This window comes from Gossypium hirsutum, chromosome A10 (genome assembly GCF_007990345.1).
Source record: "Gossypium hirsutum isolate 1008001.06 chromosome A10, Gossypium_hirsutum_v2.1, whole genome shotgun sequence".
NCBI lineage: Eukaryota > Viridiplantae > Streptophyta > Magnoliopsida > Malvales > Malvaceae > Gossypium > Gossypium hirsutum.
Window position 1 is genome coordinate 33,891,717 of NC_053433.1, and position 25,434 is coordinate 33,917,150.

The window sequence follows — 25,434 nt, forward strand, 5'->3', positions numbered from 1 at the left end:
TGATTGTAAGTGCATTCTAGCCCTGTTTTTAATGTTCTTTACATTTTTGAAGCTGTTATCAACTGATCTAGCCATTTCGACCATTTATTTGAGCTAGGGTTAATGTCTAGGGTTTGACCCATGTGTGACATGCATGTATTTTGATGTTTCATGGTAGATTATGAAAGTTTGATGTGTGATAAACATCTTTTACTAACTGATTTTTCATGAAAACACCTAAAAAGGACCTATTTGTAAAAGTTGTAAAATGTGTAGTAAAAATTTGATTTGATGAAAAATGAGGGCTGATATGAGCATGATATAGGTTTGGGTAGGCTTGGGTAACAAAGAAAATGAGTACATTTCATTTTACGAGCCTAAGGACTAATTTGTAAATATGTGAAAGTTTAGGGGAAAATTTGTAATTTTTCCAAAGTATGGTTCTTGGACTGATTTGAACAATGTGATAACTAAATGAGCTAAATTTGCTATTATAGATAAAAAATGGAGTTCGAACCTTGACTGGGGAAAGAATAAGGTTGTGGACTAAATCGAATTAGTTAGCCATATTTTGTACCGAGGTAAGTTCGTGTGTAAATAATGCAACTTATATTATGTATTTAATATTTTGTTATTGCATGACTTGTACAATTATCATTATGGATTTGTTCGACAAAAATTCAATACGGTGAAATTCTCGGTTGAACCTTAGGAATAGTTAGGATACAAATGTCATGACATTAGGGTTATGAGTTTACGTGTGAGACGATATCTAGGATATAGCATCGTTATGATATTTTGTGTAAGACCATGTCTGGGACATGGCATCGATATGAGAATCATGTAAGACTATAGCTGGGCTATTGGCATCGATATTAGATCCCATGTAAGACCATATCTGGGATATGGCATTGGTATGATTCTATGTGTATGTAATTTCTGAGTATCCTTTAGTATTCCAAGTGGTTCAATGGGTGGTTTAAAGATTATGTCAAAGATGTGAAAGGTTATGATTATGTTATGAAGTGGTACAGGTACGTAAGCAAAAGTCATGAGAAATGATATCAGTTTAAGCTGCATTATTGGTAAGGATGCAAATGAGTAAGACATGTTTATGGACACTGGATGATTTTGTGCTAATTTACATTATGTTATATGTATGTTATTGTATGTCTAAAGTTGTTTATTATTTACATGCTAACTTACTAAGATTAAAGCTTACCCCCTTCCTTTTCATTTCTTATAACGTCATCAAGCCTGCTTGGGGATCGAAGGCGGTCGGAGATCCATTCACACTATCAAATTATCGTTTTAGGTATTTATGATTCCTTTATTTTGTGTTATGGCATGTATAGGGGCTTGGTCTTTTTGTGATATGTGTCATTATTGATTTGGCCAAATGTGTTGGCTTGTAATGATAATTGATTCATTTTGTAAATGGCCATATGGTATTGGCTAATATTGGTTAAGTAAATATACATAAGATAATGCCTTCCATGGATGTGGTTATTGTATGATTTGTGATGATAAGTATGAGATGTTGTATATGATAGAACTTAGCATGAATTGATGTGTGGATGTCTTGGTTGTGGCTGAATTGGTAGTGTGTATATGCTTGGATTGGTGTTGTTTGATTGTGCAAGTTGGTGCAAGTAAGGGTCGCAAAAAGGCTTGGTAAATAGCCTTATTTTTGTCCATACGGGTAGATACACGGGCGTGTGTCTAGGCCGTGTGTGATACACGGCTTGCCCTATGGGTATGTGATCTGGCTGTGTCCCCCGTATTTTTAAATTTTATCTTCGAATTGGCCACACGGGCAGAGACACGGCCGTGTGTCTCAATCGTGTGAAGGACACGACTCAGGGACATGGGCGTGTGCCAAGGGCGTGTGAAGTCTGCACCTATTTTAAGAAAAATTATGAAAATTAAATCACCCACACTGCCTAGCACACGGGTGTGTGCCTTGGCCGTATGACTCTAATTTGTTGATGACATAATAAACAGAGAGTTACATGGGCTAAGGACACGGACGTGTCCCAAGCCACACGGGCGTGTAACCCTCCCAAGCATGAAAATTTTCTAAGTGTTGTAAAAATTTTAAAAGTTCTTGGTTTAGTCCCGAAACGCTTGCAAAGCACGTTCTGGGCCTTGTAGGCTCGTTTAAAGGACAATACGAATGTTTTTGAAAAGCTTTTAAATTTGAGTGGAAATTCATGTCTCAATTTTGAATGTTCATTTGAGTTTAAGTCTGGTAATGCCTTGTACTCTGTTCCGATGTCGGATACGGGTAAAGGGTGTTACAGTAATAATATTAACTTAAAATATTCAATTATAATCATTTCTATAAAACACATTATAGATCAATCAAACACAAGCATATTATCCTTTTTTTGAGCCCTCGAGGCCTTAGAAGCACTGTAGAAACGATTCTGGACTAAATCGGAAACAATAAAAAAGATTAGGAAAAAGTCAAAAAAATTGAACTGTAGGGGTCACACATAAGCCACATGCCCATGTACTAGGTCATGCAACTCGCAAAATACAACCTTCAAAAACCTACAGGGGACACACGGCCATGTTGCATGGCCATGTGTCACACACGGTTGAGACAAACGTCTGTGTCTTAGGCCGTGTGGACAAGAAATAGATCATTTTCAAGTCATTTTGTAGCGCTCCAAAATTTTAAGAATTTAATTGTGAGATTCTGCAGTAATTAATTTCTGTATCTGTGGTTCTGTCTTGTGCTATTTTTTTAAGGTCTGGAGTTCGAGTCTCATCATTAAAAGTTTTGTTAGTTTTGAAATCAACCCATAAGCACGCGTTACCCGCTGAAGTTCGATTCTGTGTGAAATTGTGACAAGAATGAGCATATTAGTTCACTTGTTAAGCATCTGTCTGTATTTTGTCTGGTTCTGAGTTTGAATCCCATCGTATGCATTAGGAAAATATTTTCGTTATATGTCAAAAATCTGCTTGGAAGTTAGGAAATTAATTATAACGATAGTTTCTTCTTCTTTCTTCCCATTTTTATTTTTATTCTTCTTCTTTTCGTTTTTATTTTTTTGTTGTTAACTGGAAGTGGTAAGGGGATACGAGATTAATGGAAGTTCTATTGTTAGTCACTGGTCAGAAGGCTGTCGGTAAGTAACTGTCAATGTGAGTATCTTTGTGAATTTTCCTTCGTTTTGTAAATTATCTGAAACGGAGGATTTTTGTGAGTTTCAAGAATCCTATTCTAAACGAGTGTATATTTACTTAGCAGACAGGGCTATTAACAACAATGAATAGCAACAAGACAATCTCTGTGATTGTTGCTGAAGATTCAGTAAGTTTGGGATATCTGAAGATTTTGTGTTGAATCTTTCGATGTTGGTATTAAGTGAGCAATCAGGAAGTTTTGTTGATTAATTGGCTAAATTTTGTTACTAAATGCTTATTTTAGGCTTTGAGGATCTTTATGGTTGTTATCACTTCGAAATTTTTCCAGGTGCATATCGAAAACCTTAGTTTTGCAAGTTTCAGTCACCGAAAATGGTGGCTGTCGATGCCACACGGCCAGGCACACGGGCATGTGACTAGGTTGTGTGAACCACACGAGCGTGTGGCAGGTCGTGCGATCGGCCATGTAACTCATTATTTGTTGATTTGGGGTGACACGCATGGGCAAAGGACACGGGCATGTGTCTGGGCTGTGTAACTCAGTCTTTGTGGAACGAGACCACACGGCCAGGGACACGGGCGTGTGCCCAGACCATGTAACTTACTATTTGGGTATAAAGCCACACGGGTAGGGACACGGGTGTGTACCCAGGCCGTGTGAGCCACACGGGCTTGTGTTCAGGCTGTGTAACTCACTGTTTATGCTTTCGAACCACACAGGCAAGACACACGAGTGTCTGACCAGGCCGTGTGGCATGTGATTGTGGCCCGAAACCTAATTTCAAGGGCGAAAATGTTACCTAACACTGATACTGGCTTCTTTAATGTATAAATGATGGAAATTGATGATATTAGAACTGTCTGATACTTTGGGATTGATCTATGAATAACTTAGTTTTAAGTACACTATAACGCTTATTATATTATTAAGCTATCTTATTGATTGTGAAATGATTTGGAATGAATGAATACATGATAATGGTACTTGCATTTTGCATTGGCATGGATTGAGATATTGTGAAAAAGGAAGAAATTTTTTCTGAAATCATGGCTATGCCACCAGGAGTATTGATTTTTGCGCTTGTCGCATACTGAATTAGTAGCTAAGCCGCATTTCTGTAAAAGTGTTAACGAACAATTCGTGGTGTGTAAGGTTGGTTGGGCATTGAATGTCCTAAATGGTGTGTTGGGATGGTCGAAGACGGTGTCTAGCAGGCGGGAATAGGAATATTTCATCTGAATCAGATTGGTATCGTATATGAATTGAAATTGTATATACGTACACATGTAATTGGTTTGCTCTGAGTCTGGACTAAATTCATTCCCGTATTGAATGGAACCTCTGAATTTGAGATTGCACTATAATGATTGTTAATTGAATATTTAATTTACGCACTGAGTTTACAACTCACTTTGTTATTACTTGGATTTTAGGTGGTTCGCAGACTTGAACGGGTTGGTGCCGCGAGAGCTCGATCAAACTATTAATTTACTATATATATTATTTATGTAGGAGCCTTGTTAAACTCTAGTAAAGTAACTGTAGCAGATTGTATAGTTAACTAGTATTTGTGTTGAACTTTATGTAAATCATGGTTTGGTCTATGGTGTCTTACATTGCACTTGATTTTTGCATGTGACTCTCTAAGCTTGGGCTGGATGTCTAAGCCGGGTCTAGGGTGTTACACATTTTTTTCACCCAAAAAAATATACTCATACATACAAGCCCTTGTACCAATTTCAAGCATTCAAAAAGATACCTAAAACATGTTTAATAAAGCTAGATCACTATGGTATTTATCCATACAACCGATATGCCTAAAAGGCACCTTAAAGCAAGCACTCAACTTAACAACACACATGCATAATTGATCACCTTGCTACCATTTTAAAACGTGTCATGCTTAACTTATACCTTGTCATTAGAACTTATCATTTGAACTATAGTTTTCATGCATCCCAAATATACATATATTAAACTTATACATATTTGACCATAACTTATCCATATATATATAGTTTAATTCAATACCAAGTTATACCATAATTGACCACATGCCAACATCATATTCAAACATACCGATTTTGTTATTCAAAACACAACTTCAAATGACCATTTCCACTCCAACCATCAAGGCCATCTAAATGACACAAATCTAACCATATCTAGATGGTTCCAACAATTAACATGTATACAAACCATATTTCATTCATGCACATTTATTCAAAGCCTTTCCAAAGTATACCATATCATAACCATGTTGAGGTCAATTCATCATATATCACTTTGGCCATTCAAACATGCTTTAACACATTATCAAATTAACACATATCAACAAGGCACCAAATGTACCAAGGCTTCATCACCCAAAATGACCTATACATGCCAAACTCATCAACTAACATTCAACTAATCATCAATAATAAGTCTAACTATACATGCCATTATAACCTTAACCAAGACATCAAAATCTACAGATATAATCGATGGATAGTGTGATAAATCTTGGATGAGCTTCCAAAACTGATTGAGCTTCCAATAATCTGTAAAGTAAAGGAAAAACAACTACATAAGCAATGAATGCCTAGTAAGCTCGTATAAACTTTAAACATAACATTCCATTTCAATAATGAACTTTGTAGATTAAATATAAACCTATACCCATGCCTCAAGATTTATCAACTACATAACCATCAACTCATAAATGAGTAAGTCTATCAACATCATATATATTTTTCATTCTTAACTTAATAGGATTTTATAAAACAATATACACCATCATTAACCTTTTCATAAAACTATGAATTACTTCCTTTACTTACTTTCCATTCCATTTACTAAGCATAAACCTAAATAACAACATCAATTCACATATTTATTCACATCATAGGTAAGTTTATCCATAACATACGTAATTTCTCATATATAAGTACATCTTTCAATTCATCAATCCCTTTTTCTTCATATCATATTTCAATAATGAACTTACCATTTCATTACCTTTTCTTACCCGTTTCATTTGTATAATACCAGACATAAGCATAAACGTCAATCATAATCTCAAGCTTGACATAAACCTAATCACTATCATCAATACACAAGTTAGTGCATTTATGCATATAACTCATTTGGGGTCAATCACACGATAAACCATTTTATAAGAAAATACACCTTTTGAATCATACCACCTTCTCATGAACATAAGCATATTCTTATTTTTGTCATTTACCATTTCAATATATGTAACACCTCGTACCCGAGACCGTTGCCGGAGTCGAAGACGAGGTGCTAACAGACATAATACATTTATTTTCACAGTCCATTTGAAAATTTTCCAGACAAGCTGGTTACTGCATCACTGTCGCCTTAAAAATCATATCTTGAGTTTAAAAACTCGAAAACCAGTTTCGTAAATTTTTCCTGAATCTAGACTCATATTTTCATCTAAAAATTTTTTCTAGAATTTTTGGTCGAGCCAATTAGTACAGTTTCTTAGTTAAAGTCTCCCCTGTTTCAGGGTTCGACTACACTGACCTTTGCCCATTACGACTTGGATATCTCCCTGTACAGAGCTTCAATACTGATGCCGTTTGTTTATAATGAAACTAAACTCAACAAGTAATCTATACATATAATGCATGACTTCTAATTATCTCTGGTTAATTTATAATGAATTTCCAAAGTCGGAACAGGGAATCCAGAAACCGTTCTGGCCCTGTTTCACGAAAACTTTAACATCTCATAATATACTGTTCATATGGCCGTTCTGTTACTTTCCTATGAAAATAGATTCATCAAGGTTCAATTACATAATTTATTCACTATTTAATTCCATTCCTACTATTTTTAGTGATTTTTCACATCCACATCACTGCTGCTGCCAGCATCAGCCTTTAGGGTAAACTTTACCTATTACATAGTTTCCATGATTCAACTAGCCCTTTAGCATATATAGCACAAAATATGATCATGATTAACCATTCCAATGGCTAATCGTTCCCAAACATTTCCACACCTCTTAATGAACATCATACAAGACGATTATAATATTAAGCTCAAAGTGTATATAAGCCATTTTCGAATGGCTATCCGAATTTATACAAAACCAAAGGGTCCATGACCAACAACAAAAAAAGGGGTAGTCCTATACATGCCATTTCAAAGTTCAACCAAAAGTGTACCAAAAGGGGCTTTGATAGTGTGGGAGACTTCAACTTCAATAATCCCAAGTCCGATAGCTGACGAACCAAAATCTATAAAATAGAAATTCATAGAACGGAGTAAGCATTTAATGCTTAGTAAGTTTTGAGCAATGAAATTAAGCACAATTGAAGTATGGCATTCATATAACTAAACGGATAATTCCATATATACATATTCTCAAATCATTCCTACTTCACATTCCAACCCCTATATTCATACATAAGGGATCATCTTAGTCAAAGGCCGGAAGCTCATTACTCGACTGAGCGAATAATATTCGAAAGAAATCAACTATTCCAATGCACATACGAAACATACCTCATTGTTGGGATTTTACGAGCGTATTAATTGAAATTATTACAGCAAGATCGCTCATTCCCAAATCACGTACCTTCGGAGTTTAACCGGATATAGCTACTCGCTCGAATGCCTTCGGGGCATAGCCCGGTTATAGTAACTCGCACCAATGCCTTCGGGACTTAGCCCGGATTTGGTAACTCGCACAAATGCCTTCGGAAGTTAGCCCGGATTTGGTAACTCGCACAAATGCCTTCGGGACTTAGCCCAGATTTAGTAGCTCGCACAAATGCCTTCGGGGCTTAGCCCGGTTATCATTCGAATATCCATACACATATCAATAAATCATGACACATCTATATTTCATTTTCATAACTAGGATTCAATCACAAGTCGCTTATCGAGCATAATCATTTTCGGCTCAATAGCCACATACAAAGAGCATGATTTTGGTTTGCTTAAAACATGATCTAATCAAATCATAATCTAAGTTCCATTACTCAAAAACTTACCTCGGATGTGGTCGAACGTTTTCGGCGGCTATTCGATAACTTTTTCCTTCCCCTTATCCAACTGTGGTCCTCTAAGCTCTTGAGCTAATTCAAACAAATTTAACTTATTAAAGTCTCATTATGCTAGCTTATGGCCGAATATGACAAGGAGCTTGATAGGTCATATGGCCACCTTTTAGCTCAAATACACAATGGTCAAGCGCATTTTTAATCACATTAAGCAATTTAACACAATTCATTTGAACATCAAAAGAGAACCTCAAGGTACTTAGCCCATATATACATTAGGCATTAAAGTCACATATATATATGGAAATCATGAATCAAACTCAACATTTTAGCCCCCACTCTCTTTTAGCCGATTATCTAAGCCAAGATAAAGGCATCAATATGCTTGCCTCTAACCGAACACATGCAACAACAACCTACCTCATGTGGCCGAATATACATGTCTAGGTTGAGGCCGAGTATATGCTTAATACTTCCTACAAATATGGTTACTTGTATTGACTACATACCATTTTGTTTCAAATTCAAATCTCGGCTAATACACATATACACACTAGTAAATCAAACACTAACATTTGCACTTCACCTACTACCATTTCTCATCTAAATAATGTGAACAACAACCACATTTCTCTTCTACTTCCTACCATGGCCGAATGCATCACAACACCATACCATTTCAATTTTGGTCATGGTTAAACAAAGAACTTAATGTCTCACTCAAAAATGCTAAAAAGAAGATTCAAGAGTCATCAATCCACCATCACATGCATCATTACAAAGCTTCACTTTTAGCATGGAAATGACATCAACACAAATCCACCTTAGCTGAATATCATCTCCATGACATAGTAAAGATTTGAACCATGGGCTAGTTAGAACTCAAGCTAACTACTAAAAACATGCATGAATCTCATGGCACAACATCAAACCTACCTTAACCTAGATACAAGTATGGCCGAACCTCTTCCTAAGCCTCTTCCAAGCCTATCATGAAGCAAGAGCTCCTTCCTTCTTCCTTAGAACTTTCGGCCAAAAGAAATGAAAAAGGATGGACACTTTTTTTTTTGTTTTCTTTTCTTCTTTCTCTAGTCACGGCAATGGGGGGGCAACCACACACATTTTTTTGTCATTATTTACCTTCCCATTATTATTTTATCATTTCTAACATAAACCATTGACACAAGATGTTTTATGACATGTTTTGCCCATCACCCTTTGTCATGGCCGGCCACTAGTAATTAAATGGGGGAAAATTGACATGCAAGTCCTCCCTTTTGATTACATGCACTATTAGATCCTTATAGATTAGCCTATCACATTTCAAAAGTGTCACACAAGTCCTATTGACTAAATTCACATGCAATTTACTAAATCGAAACTTAAAACTTTCACACATTCATACTCACATATTTTAGACAATAAATATCATATTCAAATAATTCGGTGACTCGGTTTAGCGGTCCCGAAACTGCTTTCCGACTAGGGTCACTTTAGGGATGTCACAATATATATCATTAATATTAAACATGATATAATGTATTCTTAAGCTTTACATAAACCTAAGCATCATCCACAGTCTCAACTATTGAATTCATTTATGTTCATATCAATATTCAATAAATGAAAAATCTTTCAAATTCATTATACATATTACCTTACCAATATTTTCCATTCGAAGAATGACTTACGGATAAAAGGACATCGTCAGTCCAACCAAACACACTAGATGCTTACACGAGCCAATCCCTCTAATAGATCAATGTTCGTAAGAGCAAATCCAACCAACACACCAATGCTCATAAAAGCTAATCCAACCAACACACCAAACAGAGAATATAACATGAAAGTTCGCAACAAATGCTGAACCTTGGTTTACTCAAGTAATATGAATATACATCACTCCATAGCCATCTCCACTCCAATCCCCTGTAACACACTAAATCACAACTGCACTCTATCCCGTGTTCAATATAATCCAAACATCAATTTTCAATAATATTTCTTAAATAATCATTAATTATCATCAATTGAATAAATTCTTATTGTATCATGTTATAAAATTCAACAATTCATATAGATATTAAATTTTTAAACCGTGTAGACTTACCTGGCCAAATTACAGAAATGTCAAAGTATAGGGGCTATTTGGTATTTTCTGTTCTTAATTTTTCACTCGATCTTGATCTAAATTAAAGATTTCATTCAATTTATTAATTTAGATAGTAAAACAATGTATTTTATGCTATTTAGTCATTTTTAACATTTTTAAAAAATTGCCCCTAAAATTTTACTTTTATTCAATTTAGTCATTGAGCCTAAAACATGCAAATGAACCATTTCTATTGCAATTTCTCAGTAGCCAAATATTCATGGCATAAAAAACAGCCCATTTTTGAAATAATTTCACAACAACTACTTGTACTTTTATTATTTCAACAATTTAGTCCCTAATCAGAAAATTCATAAAAATTACTTAAAAAAGTTCTTTTAAATATCAACCTCCATTTCAAATTCATTATTTAATAAATAAAATCACATATATTCATCAATGAAAACATTAAATATATTTAACAGTTTCAAAATCGAAGGTACGGGTTAGTTGAACCTAGTTACAACGATCTTAAAAACATAAAAATTATTAAAAACGGGGCTAAATAGGACTTACATGCAAAAGGGGACTTTGACCAAATGCTTAAGCTATCATCCATGGCTTCCATCTTTCTCCAATTTTGGCAAACACCAAGGAAAAAGATGACAGCTTAATTGTTTTGTTTTTATTTTAATATAATTTAATTTATTAAATTACCATTTTAACCTTGGTTAATAATTAAAATAAACATCAAATTCAAGCCTATAATTGTCCACTAACTTCTTGAATGGTTTAATTACCATTTAAGTCCCTTTTACTTTATTCAATAAGCTATTTAATCACTCAAATCAAATAGTGATCAAATTTTACATCTTTTACGATTTAGTCCTTTTTAATTAATTAACTATCGAAAAATTAAAATTTCTTAACAAAACTTTAATAGAACCTTAATGACACTCTGTAAATATTTCTAAAAATATTTACGGCTTGGTTTATAGAAATGAGGTCCTGATACCTCATTTCCTAAAACCATTTGATCTTAGGGTCATACCACTTGAACTTAATAAGTCATTTATAAAACATAAATTATTAATAAAAAATCCTTGTTAAAAATCACTCATAAATATTAAATAATAATATTTACAAACTTACTCATTGGATTGGTGGCCTCAAAACCTCTATTTCCGACACCACTAAAAAACGGGTTGTTACAGTTCATGCCACATGTTTGAATTTGTTAGGATTTATGCAGTCATATTTAAGCAGTGTTTGTGAAAACGTCATTGGTTGAGGCACATGATCCACAATATGTTTTAGAGAGGTGGACATTGAATGCGAAGAAACGAGTGTTGATGAAAATTTTGGAGATGTGACACAAGTCAAGAGACAAGCTTTTGCAATTTCTATGAGAAATAGTTTGATGTGAAAATTTTAGAAATCACTGAATATGGCTCAAAATCATGTAAAAATATGAACATCTTTATATGAATTTGAAAAAAGTTCACGAGGAGCTTTTATCTATGTCTGACGGTGAAAATGACACAATCTTAAAGGATGGTGATTGAGAAGGCACAACTCAATTGTAAGAAATTATTTTTTCAAATATTACTCTTATTCTAAAAGATCCTTTGTTTCTACCGACTAAAGGAAAACCAAAATCCTTGAGACATAAAAAATCTAAAAGAAATTTATTCGATGAGGAAAAGAGTGTAATGCTTGCAAGCATCCTAGACATACAATGACTACATGTCCTATTAGAAAACGACTAAAGTAGGTATGCATTGATTTTTAAGTGGATTTTTCAAATTCAATTAATTTAATCGAATTACATTAACATTTTGTATGTCTTGTTTTTGTTTAGAATGGAGTATATAAATTTTGCATCAACAATAATAGATCCTATGTCATTTAGTTAAGGAGATAATGTTTTAGAGGTAAATTAATTAAGAAATTATGTATTCATGAAACAATATTGTAAGGGACTAGCTTTTTTATACATTATATATACGTATATTACAGGAATCTCACCCCCAAAATTTTCTCTCATTCGATATGTCTTAAAATTCCAATCCTCAATCATTTATAGAAATAACACTATTGAAAAACTTGATTTGTCCTAAAGAAAATATTTAAAGCGGTAATACACTATTTTACCCTTTTTCTCATGTTATTTTGTATTATGTTGTAGGATATTATGAGGTTGCAAAATTTGAATCCACAAAACCAACATTAAATTTATAGTAGTTAACTTTTAGCAAAACATTTTTTGTTGACACTATGTTGTTTTACCCTTTTTATCATGCTATTGTGTTAAGCTTAGATTATACTATGAATAAATGGATGACATTATTATGTGTTGAAGGTTGAAATATTACATGTATGGTTATGCCATGAGGTGAGTTTTATAAAGTGCCTATATTGTTTGGAATTGTATTAATGTCAATAATATGCTATTAATGCTTGATTTGTGCTAAGTTGTTGATGAATTATGTTATGCTTGACTATCTAGCCCTATTAAACAATACTAGATTGGGTTCGAGTATAGTTGACATGTAATTGGATGTATTATGTACTAGTGGGAGTTTTTAGCACTTGTGTGCAATTTATTGGGTGCAATCTTAAATCTGGCACTTGTGTGTATATTCTAGAGTGTCATGGGTATATGTGTTTACACATATAGAGCCTTCATGCTCATTGGAGCTTGAACGTGAAATTTGTAGAGTGTCAAGGGATTTTGTTCATGTACCTATCCTTGTGTTCATATGTGGTTAAAAAAGGTTGTTAATTAATATAAAAAATGAGTTAAAATGAAACTAAAATGGTGACTTAATGGTTTGTTAATGTGATTGCTATGAAATATCAAGAAACTGCTTGTTATTGATTATGATGGTGTCACACCCGAATTTCTATGAAACTTTAATTTCAAGAAATTTTGAGACTTAATTGAACATGTAGTAAGTCGGTGCACCCTATTTGGAAATTTAGAAAATTGTGTGCCTGTTTGGTAACTAGTTAGGTTTCTATTCTGGTTTGGTTCAGATGGAACCGACTAGTTCCACAGTGAAGACATAATAATTATCGATAATTGGCTAAAAGAGTTTGGGAGACCGTGTGTAAGAGTTATATATAAGTGGAAATGAATGTTCTTGCAAAAGAAGAATCCTCCATATCTTCTGTCTGCAAATTTCTTCTAACTATGTTTTCTTCGATTGCTTTAAAGAAGAGGAGAACTAGGGAGGCTCTACTTGAAGCAGAAGAAGTGATAATTAGAGCTTAGGAGTAGGGAAATTTAGAAACTAGTAAGATTTCTTAGAAAGGAAGAAGCAATGAATTCTTAGTATGTTTCTGTAAGGTGGGTTTTGGGTTTTAAGGTTTAGATGTCTTCAATTTAACCTATATTTGGTTGTGATGCTTAGCTACTAGGATAAGGGAGACTCTGACGTTTGGAAATGCTAAGCTATTGAGCAGGTGAGTCTTTGTACTTTACCTTCTGAATGATAGATGTTTTCATGTGAGTTGCATGTATCACATTGGTTATGTACTGAGGTTGCCTTAGTTTATGGTGTTTATGTGCACAATACTGTGTGAATTCTTGCCAATTGACTGTTGATTATTTTAGGATAGATAGTTGTTCAATGGTTTTCTTATGTGAGGTATGTATAATAAAAAATTGTATGATACGCTTGAGTAATGTATGCATAGTGCAAAGGGAAATTATTGACAGGTTAGATGAATTTAGGATTGGGCGGATAGATTGGAAAAAAGGGATTTTTTGTTACCGCCTTCTGAGATTGCTGGGTGCAAACCATGATAAGTGAAGCTCGGGGCCTTGTAAAGGGAACACTATGGTATTCGAGCATCAAGGTTAAAAATGGGCGTATTGGAGGAACGGGTGGATTGAAATTAGTATCTCAAGGAGTTTGGACAGCATTATGGAATATATATATCTAGCTCGTTAGAATGGCAGTGATGAAGATTATCGACTTGTCCTTTGGGATGACACCATAAAAATGATTATTAGGTTCCATAGAGCAACACTGTAATGGTGGTCAAAAAGCTTTATGGGGCGACGCTGTGATGGCAGTAAGACCCTTCAAGGTGACACCTCGAAGAGGTTTAAAGTGTAAGACCATAGCCCGACTGTGGCAACCAATGGAGTCTGCCGGGACAATAAGCACAGGGTAGTTCACCGGGACAACAAATGCCAGTTCACATGTATAAGACCCTAGCTCAGCTTTAACAGCATGTGAAGTCCACAAATCAATTGATTAGAAGACCCTCTAAGGAATAAAAATGTTGTGTTGTGAATTGAGCGGCTAATCATCTAATAGAATAGACTTGGCACATCTAGGGACAGACATTAACGGGTCAACTAAGGGGGTTTGCCAAAGCCAATGATGAATGGAACTTAGGGGGTGTCTTAACTTAGTCATGCATAAAAAGGTGGGAAAGGTTCCTTAGACCAAACTATGAGCATGATGTCTTCCAAGAAGAGTTCACTAGAGAATTCGCAGATTCCTTAATGTTTAAGTAGAAATTGAATAGGCTATTAGGATATAGACTTAAATGGGAATCCGACAAAAAGGTAGTTGAATGAGTAAAGCCCAAGGTTTTCATAGGAGGAAATATTAGCTTAAGGCTGAACGATTAATAAAGTCCGCCAAAAAATAGTAAGAAGCGGAAGTCCACTAGGACTATGAAGCACTAGAGAAATCCCATAGTCTACCAGAGATGGGAATTGTCAAGAGATATTTTAGTAAGAGGTTGTAACAACCCGTTTTTTAGTGGTGTCAGAAACAGTGGTTCCGAGGCTACCAAATCCGATGAGTAAGTTCGTAAATATTATTATTAAATATTTATGAGTCAAATGTGATTTTAAAAAGGTTTTTGATTTGATAATTTATGTTATTTAAGCCATTTATTAAGTTCGAGTGGTAAGACCCTAAGGTCAAGTGGTTTTAGAAAATGAGCTATTAGAGCCTCGTTTCTATAAACCAAGACATAAATATTTTTATAAATATTTATGGAGCGTCATTAAGGTGATATTAAAGTTTCGTTGAAAAAATTTAACGTTTCGATAGTTAATTAATTAAAAAGGATTAAATCGTAAAAGATGTAAAATTGGATCACTATTTAATTTGAGTGATTGAATGAATTAAGTATTAAATGAGGGAGGTTTTATATTGCAATTACACCAATTATATTATTAATGGACGGTTGTGGCTAAGTAAATGCTTGAAATTTGGTTAGTTTTTAAAGGGTAAATTAGTAAATTAAAAAACTAGTAACATAAATTAAAAGAAAACAAATATGGTCATCTTCTTACTTGAGAATTGAGTGCCGAAAGTTCCACGGGAGAGTATTCAAGTTTGGCCATGGTAAATTTATGCATGATAAGCTATTTTTCAGTTTCTTTTAATTTTTATATTTTTTAGATCATTGCAACTAGGTTTAGCTAGCCCGTATCTTCGATTTGACTGTTAAAGATTTTGATTGTTGCCATTGATGAATCTAGTGATTTTTTATGTGAAATGATGAATTTGAAATATTATTTCTTATTTAAAAGTATTTTGTTAAGCGATTTTTGATAAATTTATCGACCAAGGACTAAATTGCTAAAATAATAAAAGTACAAGATTTTTGTCAAATTATTGCAAAAATGGGTTGAAAATGAGACTATGAATATTTGGCTAGTGGAAAATTGCAATAAAAATGCTTAATTTGCATATTTTAGGCTTAGGGACTAAATTGAATAAAAGTAAAACTTTAGGGGTAATTTTCTAAAAAGTAAAAAATGACTAAATTCGTAAAATAAATTGTTTTATTGTCTAAATTAATAAATTGAATGAAATTATTAATTTAGATCAAGATGGAGTGGAAAAATTGAGGAGAATGAAAAATTACTAAATAGCCTTTATACTTTGACATTTTTGCAATTTGGCCAGGTAAGTTCGTACGTTTAAAAATTTAATATTTATTTAAATTGATGAATGGCATAACATGATTTATATATTTATATATATATATTCCATTTTTGGAAATGAATCATTATCTGAGTTATAATATTGAATTTTGATGTTCGCTTTGAATTGAACGCGAGTTAAAGTATATTCGTGTTTTGGTGTATTATGGGGGTTTGGAGTGGTGATGGTATTGGAGAGAGATATCGACATATTACCCAAGTAAACCGAGGTTTAGCATTTGTTGCGAACTCTCGCGTTATATTTTCTGTTTGGCGTGATTTGGGTGGATTAGCTCTTTTGAGCTTCTGTTCAACTCTTATGAGCTTTTGTTGGTGTGTTTGGGTGGACCAACTCTATGAGCTTCTGTTGACGATGTACTCTTATCTGTAAGTCATTCTTCGAATGGAAAATCTCGAGAAGGTAATCTGTTTAATGAATTTGAAAAATCTATTATTTATTGAATATTGATCTGAACATAAATAAATTCAACAGTTGAGATTGTGGATGATGCTTAGAGTTATGCTAAGCTTATAGTTACATTATATCATGTTTAATACTAATGATATACAATGAAATGGTAAATGACAAAAATGAGACTATACTTGTATTCATGAATAGCTTGTATGATTCAAAAGGTGTATTTTCTTATAAAATGGTTTATCATGTGATTGACTCCGATTGAGTTGTATACATAAATGCACTAACTTTTGTATTGATGATGGTGATTAGGCTTATGTCAAGTTTGAGATTATGATTGATGTTTATGCTTATGTTTGGTATTATACAAATGAAACGGGTAAAAAACGGTAATAAAATTGTAAGTTCATTATTGAAATGTGAAATGATGAAAAAGGGATTGATGAATTGAATGATGTACTTATATATGAGAAGTTATGTATGTTATGGATGAACTTACCTATGATGTGAATAAATATACTAATTAGTGAGTTGATGTTGTTATTTAAGTTTATGCTTAGTAAATGGAATTGAAAGAAAGTAAAGGAAATAATTTATAGTTTTATGAAAAGGTTAATGATGGTGTATAATGTATATAAAATCCTATTAAGTTAGGAATGAAAAATATATATGATGAAATAGACTTACTCATTTATGTGTTGATGGTTACGTAGTGGATAAATCTTAAGGTATTGGTATAGGTTTATATTTAATCTATAAAGTTCATTGTTGAAATGGAATGTTATGTTTAAAGTTTATATGAGCTTACTAGGCATTCATTGCTTATGTAGTTGTTTTTCCCTTACTTTACAGATTATCAAAAGCTTGATCAGGTTGGAAGCTTGCCAGAGATCTATCACACTATCCAGCTATAATACTGGTAGATTTTGATGTTTTGGTCATGGTTATAATGACATGTATAGGTGGACTTATGTTTAAGGTTTAGTTAATGATTATGACTTGTAATGTTATTTTGAAGTGTGGAATTAATGGTATTTTCATACCTTAATGGTTGGCATGTTTGTGGTACTTTGATGCTAAATGGTTGATGTTTATTTTGTCAAGTTGATGCAAGGTTTTATGACCAAACTTGGTATGTGATGATGAGGCTTCATTGTGGTCATTTGAAGTAAGTTTTGTCTTGAAATATGTTAGATATAAATGCCAAATGAATGATCAATTATGCATATATTTTGGGTGAATTTGATGAATTGTGTTTGCAGTGCCTAAATGGGATATTGGTTGTATGGATTTGTGGCATATTGAAAGTGGCCTTATAATGCATGTTTTGGCATGTTTTGGTGTTTTCTTCATAGATGCTTTTGGCTTGTAGGTTCATGGTTGATTTGGATGAAAGGAATAGCTTGAAATTGGTCTATTTCTTGTCCACACGGCCTAAGACATGGGTGAGTTTCTCAGCCATGTGTGGCACACGACCACGGTCGTGTATCCCCTATAGGTTTTTAAGGTTGCATTTCGAGTGTTACAAGGCTTGGCACACGGGCGTGTGGCTTGGCCGTGTGGCACAAGTCATGAGTTACATGGGCTCGAACATGGGTAGGACATGACCGTGTGTCCCTATTTCAATTGTTACACAGCTGTGTGACCCCTGCAGTCCAAATTTTTCTAACTTTTTCTTAAACTTTCCAAATGTTTCCGATTTAGGCCCTTATTGTTTCTATTGTATTTTTAGGGCCTCGAGGGCTCAATTAAGGGACACTATGAATGTATTTAAATGAAATTAGATTATATTTGGATTGATGTATGAATGAATGGTTTACTATTCCGTTAGCTAGGTAATGCTTCATAACCTTGTTCCAGTGACGGATACGGGTTAAGGGTGTTACAGAGGTAGTTCATTGCGGTTTACCTTTCCATTTAAGCATATTAAAAGAATAGGTGCTTTGAGGTCACTTGGGGGGAAGAGTTCACTAAGGAAAAGAGGATTGGGGTAATGAACCACAGACAAAGAATTTAACTAAGAAATTATCAATAGTTGTCACTAGCCGTAGTGGCAGAATGGGGCAATAACGAAGCACATAAAAAAGGGTTAATGGAAGTAGAAATGAGGTATAGCGGGGTAAGACCCTCACGAGAAAATGTCTAGATAATACATGGTTATGACCAGACCAAGCATTCGGCTCCAAGTAATAGAAACCTTGGCTATGCGAGTAAAGTTTGCAGATTTCCCCCACGAAATCCAAAGAAATCTAGAGAGTTAACTCTATGCATAAAATATCTTTTTATTAGAGTTTAAATAACCTTTAAGAACTATGTATGAGTAGATCTCACTAAGTTCTTCCAAACTTATAAATTTACTACTTGAATGTAGGGTAGGTAAAGACATGGAATTAAAGAGGGACCAAGCTAGACTCTGCTAGAGTTGAGTGTTAGCACGGTAGTGGTCCATGTTTATAGAAGGGCACCCATTAAGGCCACGCCTCAGGGTTGAAGTTGATTGAGTCTATATGGAGTCGAGATGTAGAATTATAAATAACTATTGCATCATCAAAAATGTGTTGTAGTAGAAATTCAAACTAGCTTGATAAGTATTAATAGTAGTGAGGAATTTGAAGTTTATGTGTATGAATATGAAATTTAATTTAAAAAAGAAATGTCGTTAAGTTATTCAACTTTATGTGACATATGATACCCGGACTCGATGATCGAGTCAGGTATAGGGTGTTATAGATGGCATGACACAATTGATCTTAAGTGAATGGAAAATTAGAATGTTTACATGTATATCATGTTATGATTTATATTTATGTGGAGATGGTTAATGGAACCATTACTTGATATTCTTATGTTAAAGAATTTCAACTTTTTAGCATTACTAAGTTTTATTACTCAATGTGTGGTTTTGTTTGTTATTGTGCTCAGGTTTGAAGTTTATTAGAATTTTATTCGAGTGTATATAGCATCCAAGAAGATTTCAAAATTCAGTTTCACTGATTTTTAAAGTTTCTTTAAGTCAGGGCAATAAGTGGCATGTAGCTAGGTGTCTAGGATGCTTTTCATTCTAATGCTTAATGACTTTGATTATTTATATGGTTCTTAGGAGTTTTTGTATTGTTTTGACACTTATTTGGCCATTTGATTACACTTTAGTGGATTTTGATTTAAAAATTGCATGATGACATGCAAGGTTGTTAGTTAATAATTTACTTGCTATATGATATTTTGATGTATTAAGTTACTTGTTATGAAAATTCATGTTTTGAGTCGATTTTAGTATGTGTAAGTTGTGTATAAAGGTTTGGTTGCATGCTAGACTTCTTTAGGTACTTTTAAAAGGTCCAATTGCATGCTTTAAATTATCAACTTTTTCATATTTGCACTAAAGTCTCGAGACACAATGAACATGTCTGAAGACATCAAGAACATTTTTTATCATTTGGTACAGTTCTGGGTAAGAGTCTCTAGACATATCATGCTTGTCTCTAGACCTTATAACCTTTGCCTTGAGATATAAAACATCAAACCTAAATTAAGAGAATAAAGGTCCAGGGTCTCGAGATAAGTGTCCTTGTGTCTCGAGACATAAGATTCATTGTTTCAAGACAATTGATAAATTGTCTTGAGACATCACTGTGCAATTTGATAATTTGGCCTAAGGTTCATTCTCGACCTTATTTTTGAGTGCCTATGACTTTGAACTTTTGTTAGTAGGCCCCATCAATCAAGTTTACATGCATTTGCATTTACTTATTCAATTATGAAGAAATTTCATTGTATGAATGTTTGTTCATTTGAGTTGTTTCGACAATGAATGTGGCATCATGTCTTCAGATTTGCTATCCTAGTCGGGTGAAGGGTGTTACAACTGATGCATAATGATTGGGTACTTTTGAATTGGAGTTAATTTAAATTGATATGGCTTCTTCAAATGGAATTACTAGAGATATACATGGGCAATGAATGTTTTGCTCTAGACGAAGCAAAGAACAATGCAACATTGAGCAAGTGAGCTTTTGGGCCATCTAGATGGCCTTAGGTTGCTTTTCTCTAAAGGGGTGTATGAAAGTTCATGAAAAGTGACTGCATTGTGGAAATCAAGGTTTGTAACGAATAGGACCCAAGACCTTTATTCTCCTAATTTAGGTTCGTAGAAACGTTGACCAGTGTTAAAGGCTTTATAACAGCCCTAACCTATATTCGTTGCCAGAACAGGGTTTTAGAGCATTACCAAAACTTTTAAAATATTTTTGGATAATTCCCATAAAATTTCTATTTATTAACCGAGATTATTCATATTGTCACTTAAATGGACCCTCGAGGCCTAAAACAAGCATTAAAATCGAGTTAGGACTTAATCGGGAACTCTAATAATTTTTCGTGACATTTCAAAAAATTTCCAAGCTATGGGGCTCACACGCCCGTGTGGCCCAAGGGATACAACCGTGTGACCCTGGGACACGCCTGTGCTACAAGCCGTGTTCGTCCCCGTGTAACTCTCTGTGTAATATCCCGAATTAGGGCCTAATCGGAATAGTGGTTTTGTGACCACAAATTCGAGGTAGAAAAAATTATTTTATTATCATTTTAAGGTCTATGGCATGATTGCATGATTGTGTGAAAATTTCGTTTAGAAATTTTATCGATAAAGGGTCCAATTTGATATTTAGGACTAAATTGCAAAAGTTGTAAAATGTGTGTTCTAGTTCACAAAGGTATTAAGTACTTGTGAGTAATGGGTTTTTAAAGTGGAGGTCCTTGGATAGTAATTAGACCATTATACTAGTTTGGACAAAAATACCTAAAGGAAGATAAAACACCATAGTTTTTAATTAAAGGCATTTTGGTCATTTAGTTATTAAAATGAATTAAAAACAAAATTAAAAGCCAATTTTTGTCCATCTTTTTCATTAGGCCGAACTTTCAAGGGTTCTCCATAGCTAGGGTTTGTTTCAAGCTTCCATGCTCCATAGTAAGTGATTCCAAGCCCCGTTTTTAATGTTCTTTACGTTTTTGGAATCCCAGCAGCTCGATTTAGCTTATGCTAACAATAAGTCAGCCTAGTATTCATATTTGGAAAAATACCCATAGGTGAAATTTGTGTATTTTGGTGTTTTATGATAGAATATGAGGTTTTAAATTATGTTAGACAACTTGTGCTACTCGGATTTAAGTGAAAACGAGTAAAAGGGCTTAATCGGTAAAAATACCTAATAGTCATAAGTACATGTCAGAGTGTGAATTTGATGTTACCATAGAAGGGAAAAATGATCAGCATGTCATAAAACATAAGAAAATAGGATGAGGTTTAATTTACGAGCTTTGGGGAAAAAGTGCAAATATGTGAAAGTTTAGGGGCAAAATGGTAATTTTTCCATAGTTCGTACTAGGGGCTGTTTTGATGAATGTATGTATTGAATAAAATTAATTTGACATTATAGATCAAGAGAAACGAGATTCAAGTCGTGATCGAGGGAAAAACAAAGTTTACGAGGAATAGGTTCGATTGCTAAAATTTTGTATCGAGGTAAGTTCATGTGTAAATAAGGTAACATAATTTTTATTTTAAGTGATTTAATGTTATTTATATGACATGATACTTATTATCATGAAATATGATGTTTTGTAAATTATTATTTGGTGATATGCAAATAATGTGAACAACTTGATAAGTATGAGATGTTAGCAAGTATCGATTTCTATATTCCGAAGAAGGTGATCAAAATGTGTAATTGAAACGAATCCCGTTTGAACCTTGGGCATAGATTAGGGTACAAGTGACATGTCACTAAGATGGTTGAGTTCCGAACTCATTGAGTTGAGTTTGAGTTCGTGAGATGTAACTAGGCATCCGAGCTCATTAAGTTGAGTCCGAGTTCACTTATGGATGCAAACGCCCGAGCTCGTTGAGTTGAGTCCGAGTTCGTTTATGGGCGGGTTACATGGTAGCTTGGCTACATAGATTCAAAAGCTATTGAGCTTGTTCAGTTATGAGTATAGCACTTACGTGCACACTATCCGCGTATCCGGAATTATATTCCTACGTGTTCAACGGGAGAATCCTAAGAGAATATTGAGGATGCTTAAAACGAAAGTGATTCGATGATGAATGTGTTGAAGAAGTGAAAATGGACAGGTATGAGTTTAATTCTTGGTTGAGAACTTGGTGAGACAAAATTGTGGTAAGATAGTAAGTATTTTTATGTTATTGAGTGTTTTAATTATGTTTATGTTGGATTGCATAATCATGTTACTTATTATTTACATGTAAACTTACTAAGCATTTATGCTTACTCCCTCCTTTTCCTTCATTGTAGTTTTGACAAGCCGGCTTGAGAATCGGGATAGGTCGAAGGCTCGTTCACACTATCCGAAGACCTAAATTGGTAAAATAGCTTGTATATTTTGAGTGTGGCATGTATAGCAATATACTCACTTTGTATAAATGATCATATGATATGGTTATGGTTTGGTAAGAAAAGGGTTTGTAAATGATTAGCTATTGGAATGGCTAATCAAGTTTATATATGATAACATGTATGCTTTATGTCTTAACTAAACCATGAAAATCCTTGGAATGGTAAAATTGGCCATAAAACAGTCATACAGCAGCAGTGATATGAATTTGAAAAATCATTAAAAATAGAAGAAATGGAATTAAATGATGAAAAGTTATGAAATTGAAGCTTGATGAGTTTATTTTCATATGGATGGAACTAAACAGGTAAATGAGTTATATTTTATAAGATATTTAAATTTTTGTGAAACAGGGTCAGAGCAATTTCTGAATCCCCTATTCTGACTTTGAAAATTCACCAACAATTTTACAAAGACAATTAGAGGTCATGCTTTATATGTATAGATTCCTTATTGAGTCTAGTTTTATTATAAATAAACTTAATAATCATTAAAACTCTGTACAGAGATATATCTATTCGTAATACACAGGGGTTAGAGTAGTCAAACCCTGAAACAGGGGAGACTTTAACTAATAAACTGTACCAATTTGCTTGACCAAAAATTCTAGAAAAAATTAGTAGATAGATATATGAGTCTAGTTTCAAGGAAAATTTACGGATTCTTAATTTCATGTTTCGAAACTCGAGATATGAATTTTTAAGCAACTGTGATGCAGTTAGCCAGCTTGTCTGGAAATTTTAAAAATAAATTGTTTGAGCTGTTTAATTAATGAATTAAGTTTAGTAACACCTCAAGCTCGACTCTGGCGACGGTCTCGGGTGTGAGGGTGTTACACTCTGACTTGTGCACACGGCCATGCCATACGCCCATGTGCTAGGCTGTGTGGTTAATTAATTCATTTCAAAATTAGGTGCAGGTTTCACACAGCCAAGACACACGCCTGTGTCCTAGGCCGTGTAGCCCACACGTCTGTGTCTCTATCCGTGTGCTCAATTATGAGGATTCTATTTCTCAAAATTAGGGAGTAGGGGACACACGGCCTAACTACACACCCATGTATCTGGCCGTGTGTCACACGGTTTAGACACACGCCTATGTGTCTGCCCATGTGGACAAAAAAACCATTCCTAGCTTCATTTCTCACCCCAAAATCACACCCATAACCTGCACTTGAATCACACATCCAAATACAAACCATTTCAAGCATTCAAATCAAGCAAATTCCATCATTCATCATGGCATATCATTTTACGCATACATGTCTATAATCTTACCTTATTTAAGTCCTCAAGTAAGACATAATTTGATCAACTACTTGACATATATGTAGCTACCATAGTTTGACATTACAAGTATATTAAAGCAAACCAATATTAGCCATTCCAATGGCTAGATTAGAAGCATCATTTACATTTACATGCCAATATGACCAATATATCCTATATATGCCATTACAACCATAATTGATTTACCATATTGTACCAACATGGGCCGATGGATAGTGTGAGTGATCTTTGCCAAGCTTCCAATCCAACGAGCTTCTGATTTACTATAAAATGGGGAAATAAAACTAAGTAAGCATAAAATGCTTAGTAAGTTTGAATAACATGGTACTTAAATTACCATTTATTCTATTTTGAGGTAACTATGTAAGGCACATTCATTCAATTTGACCTCAAGCCCTACACATATCCTCATTTCCCTTGTTAATCATATATTCCATAATAACATAAAAAACATGTATGGGCTCAATAACAATCAAGCTTCCAAGCACATATGCTTTTCACAACATGCATTATTCATCTCTTTATTACAAGTATAATTTCATACTAGTTCATTTCGAGTTCAAATCATTTCATATATGAACTTTACTCATATTACTCAAAATATCAAGGTCACGATTTATACACTCAAGGTGTATAAGTCTTTAAACAAGGATGTACATATTCATCAAATAAATTTCATGTACAATATCATCATTTCATATTTCCATATATCAATTATCACGTATCTTCATTTTCATGTATTTCAGGCCGATATGTGTAATAACTCAATTTTTATTCATATCTTCTCATGTCAAGAACTTTTACCCGTTGAATTTATCTGAAATATCGATGGATACACAGGTAGTATGTAACACCCCAAACCCGACCTAGATGTTATGGCCGAATTTGGCGATGCCACATGAAAGTGCTTTCAAAAACTAAGTCGTTGGTAAACCATTTCCCCATTTAAACAATTTTTGTTATCTTATATTATCTCTAAATCAATTTATTTGTTTCCAAAACATTATCCATTTATTTACAAGTCATTATAATTTGTGGAAGCTTTTAAAACGGTTTACGTAGTGGTGAGTGTTTTGAAAGAAAACATTTGTAACTTTTG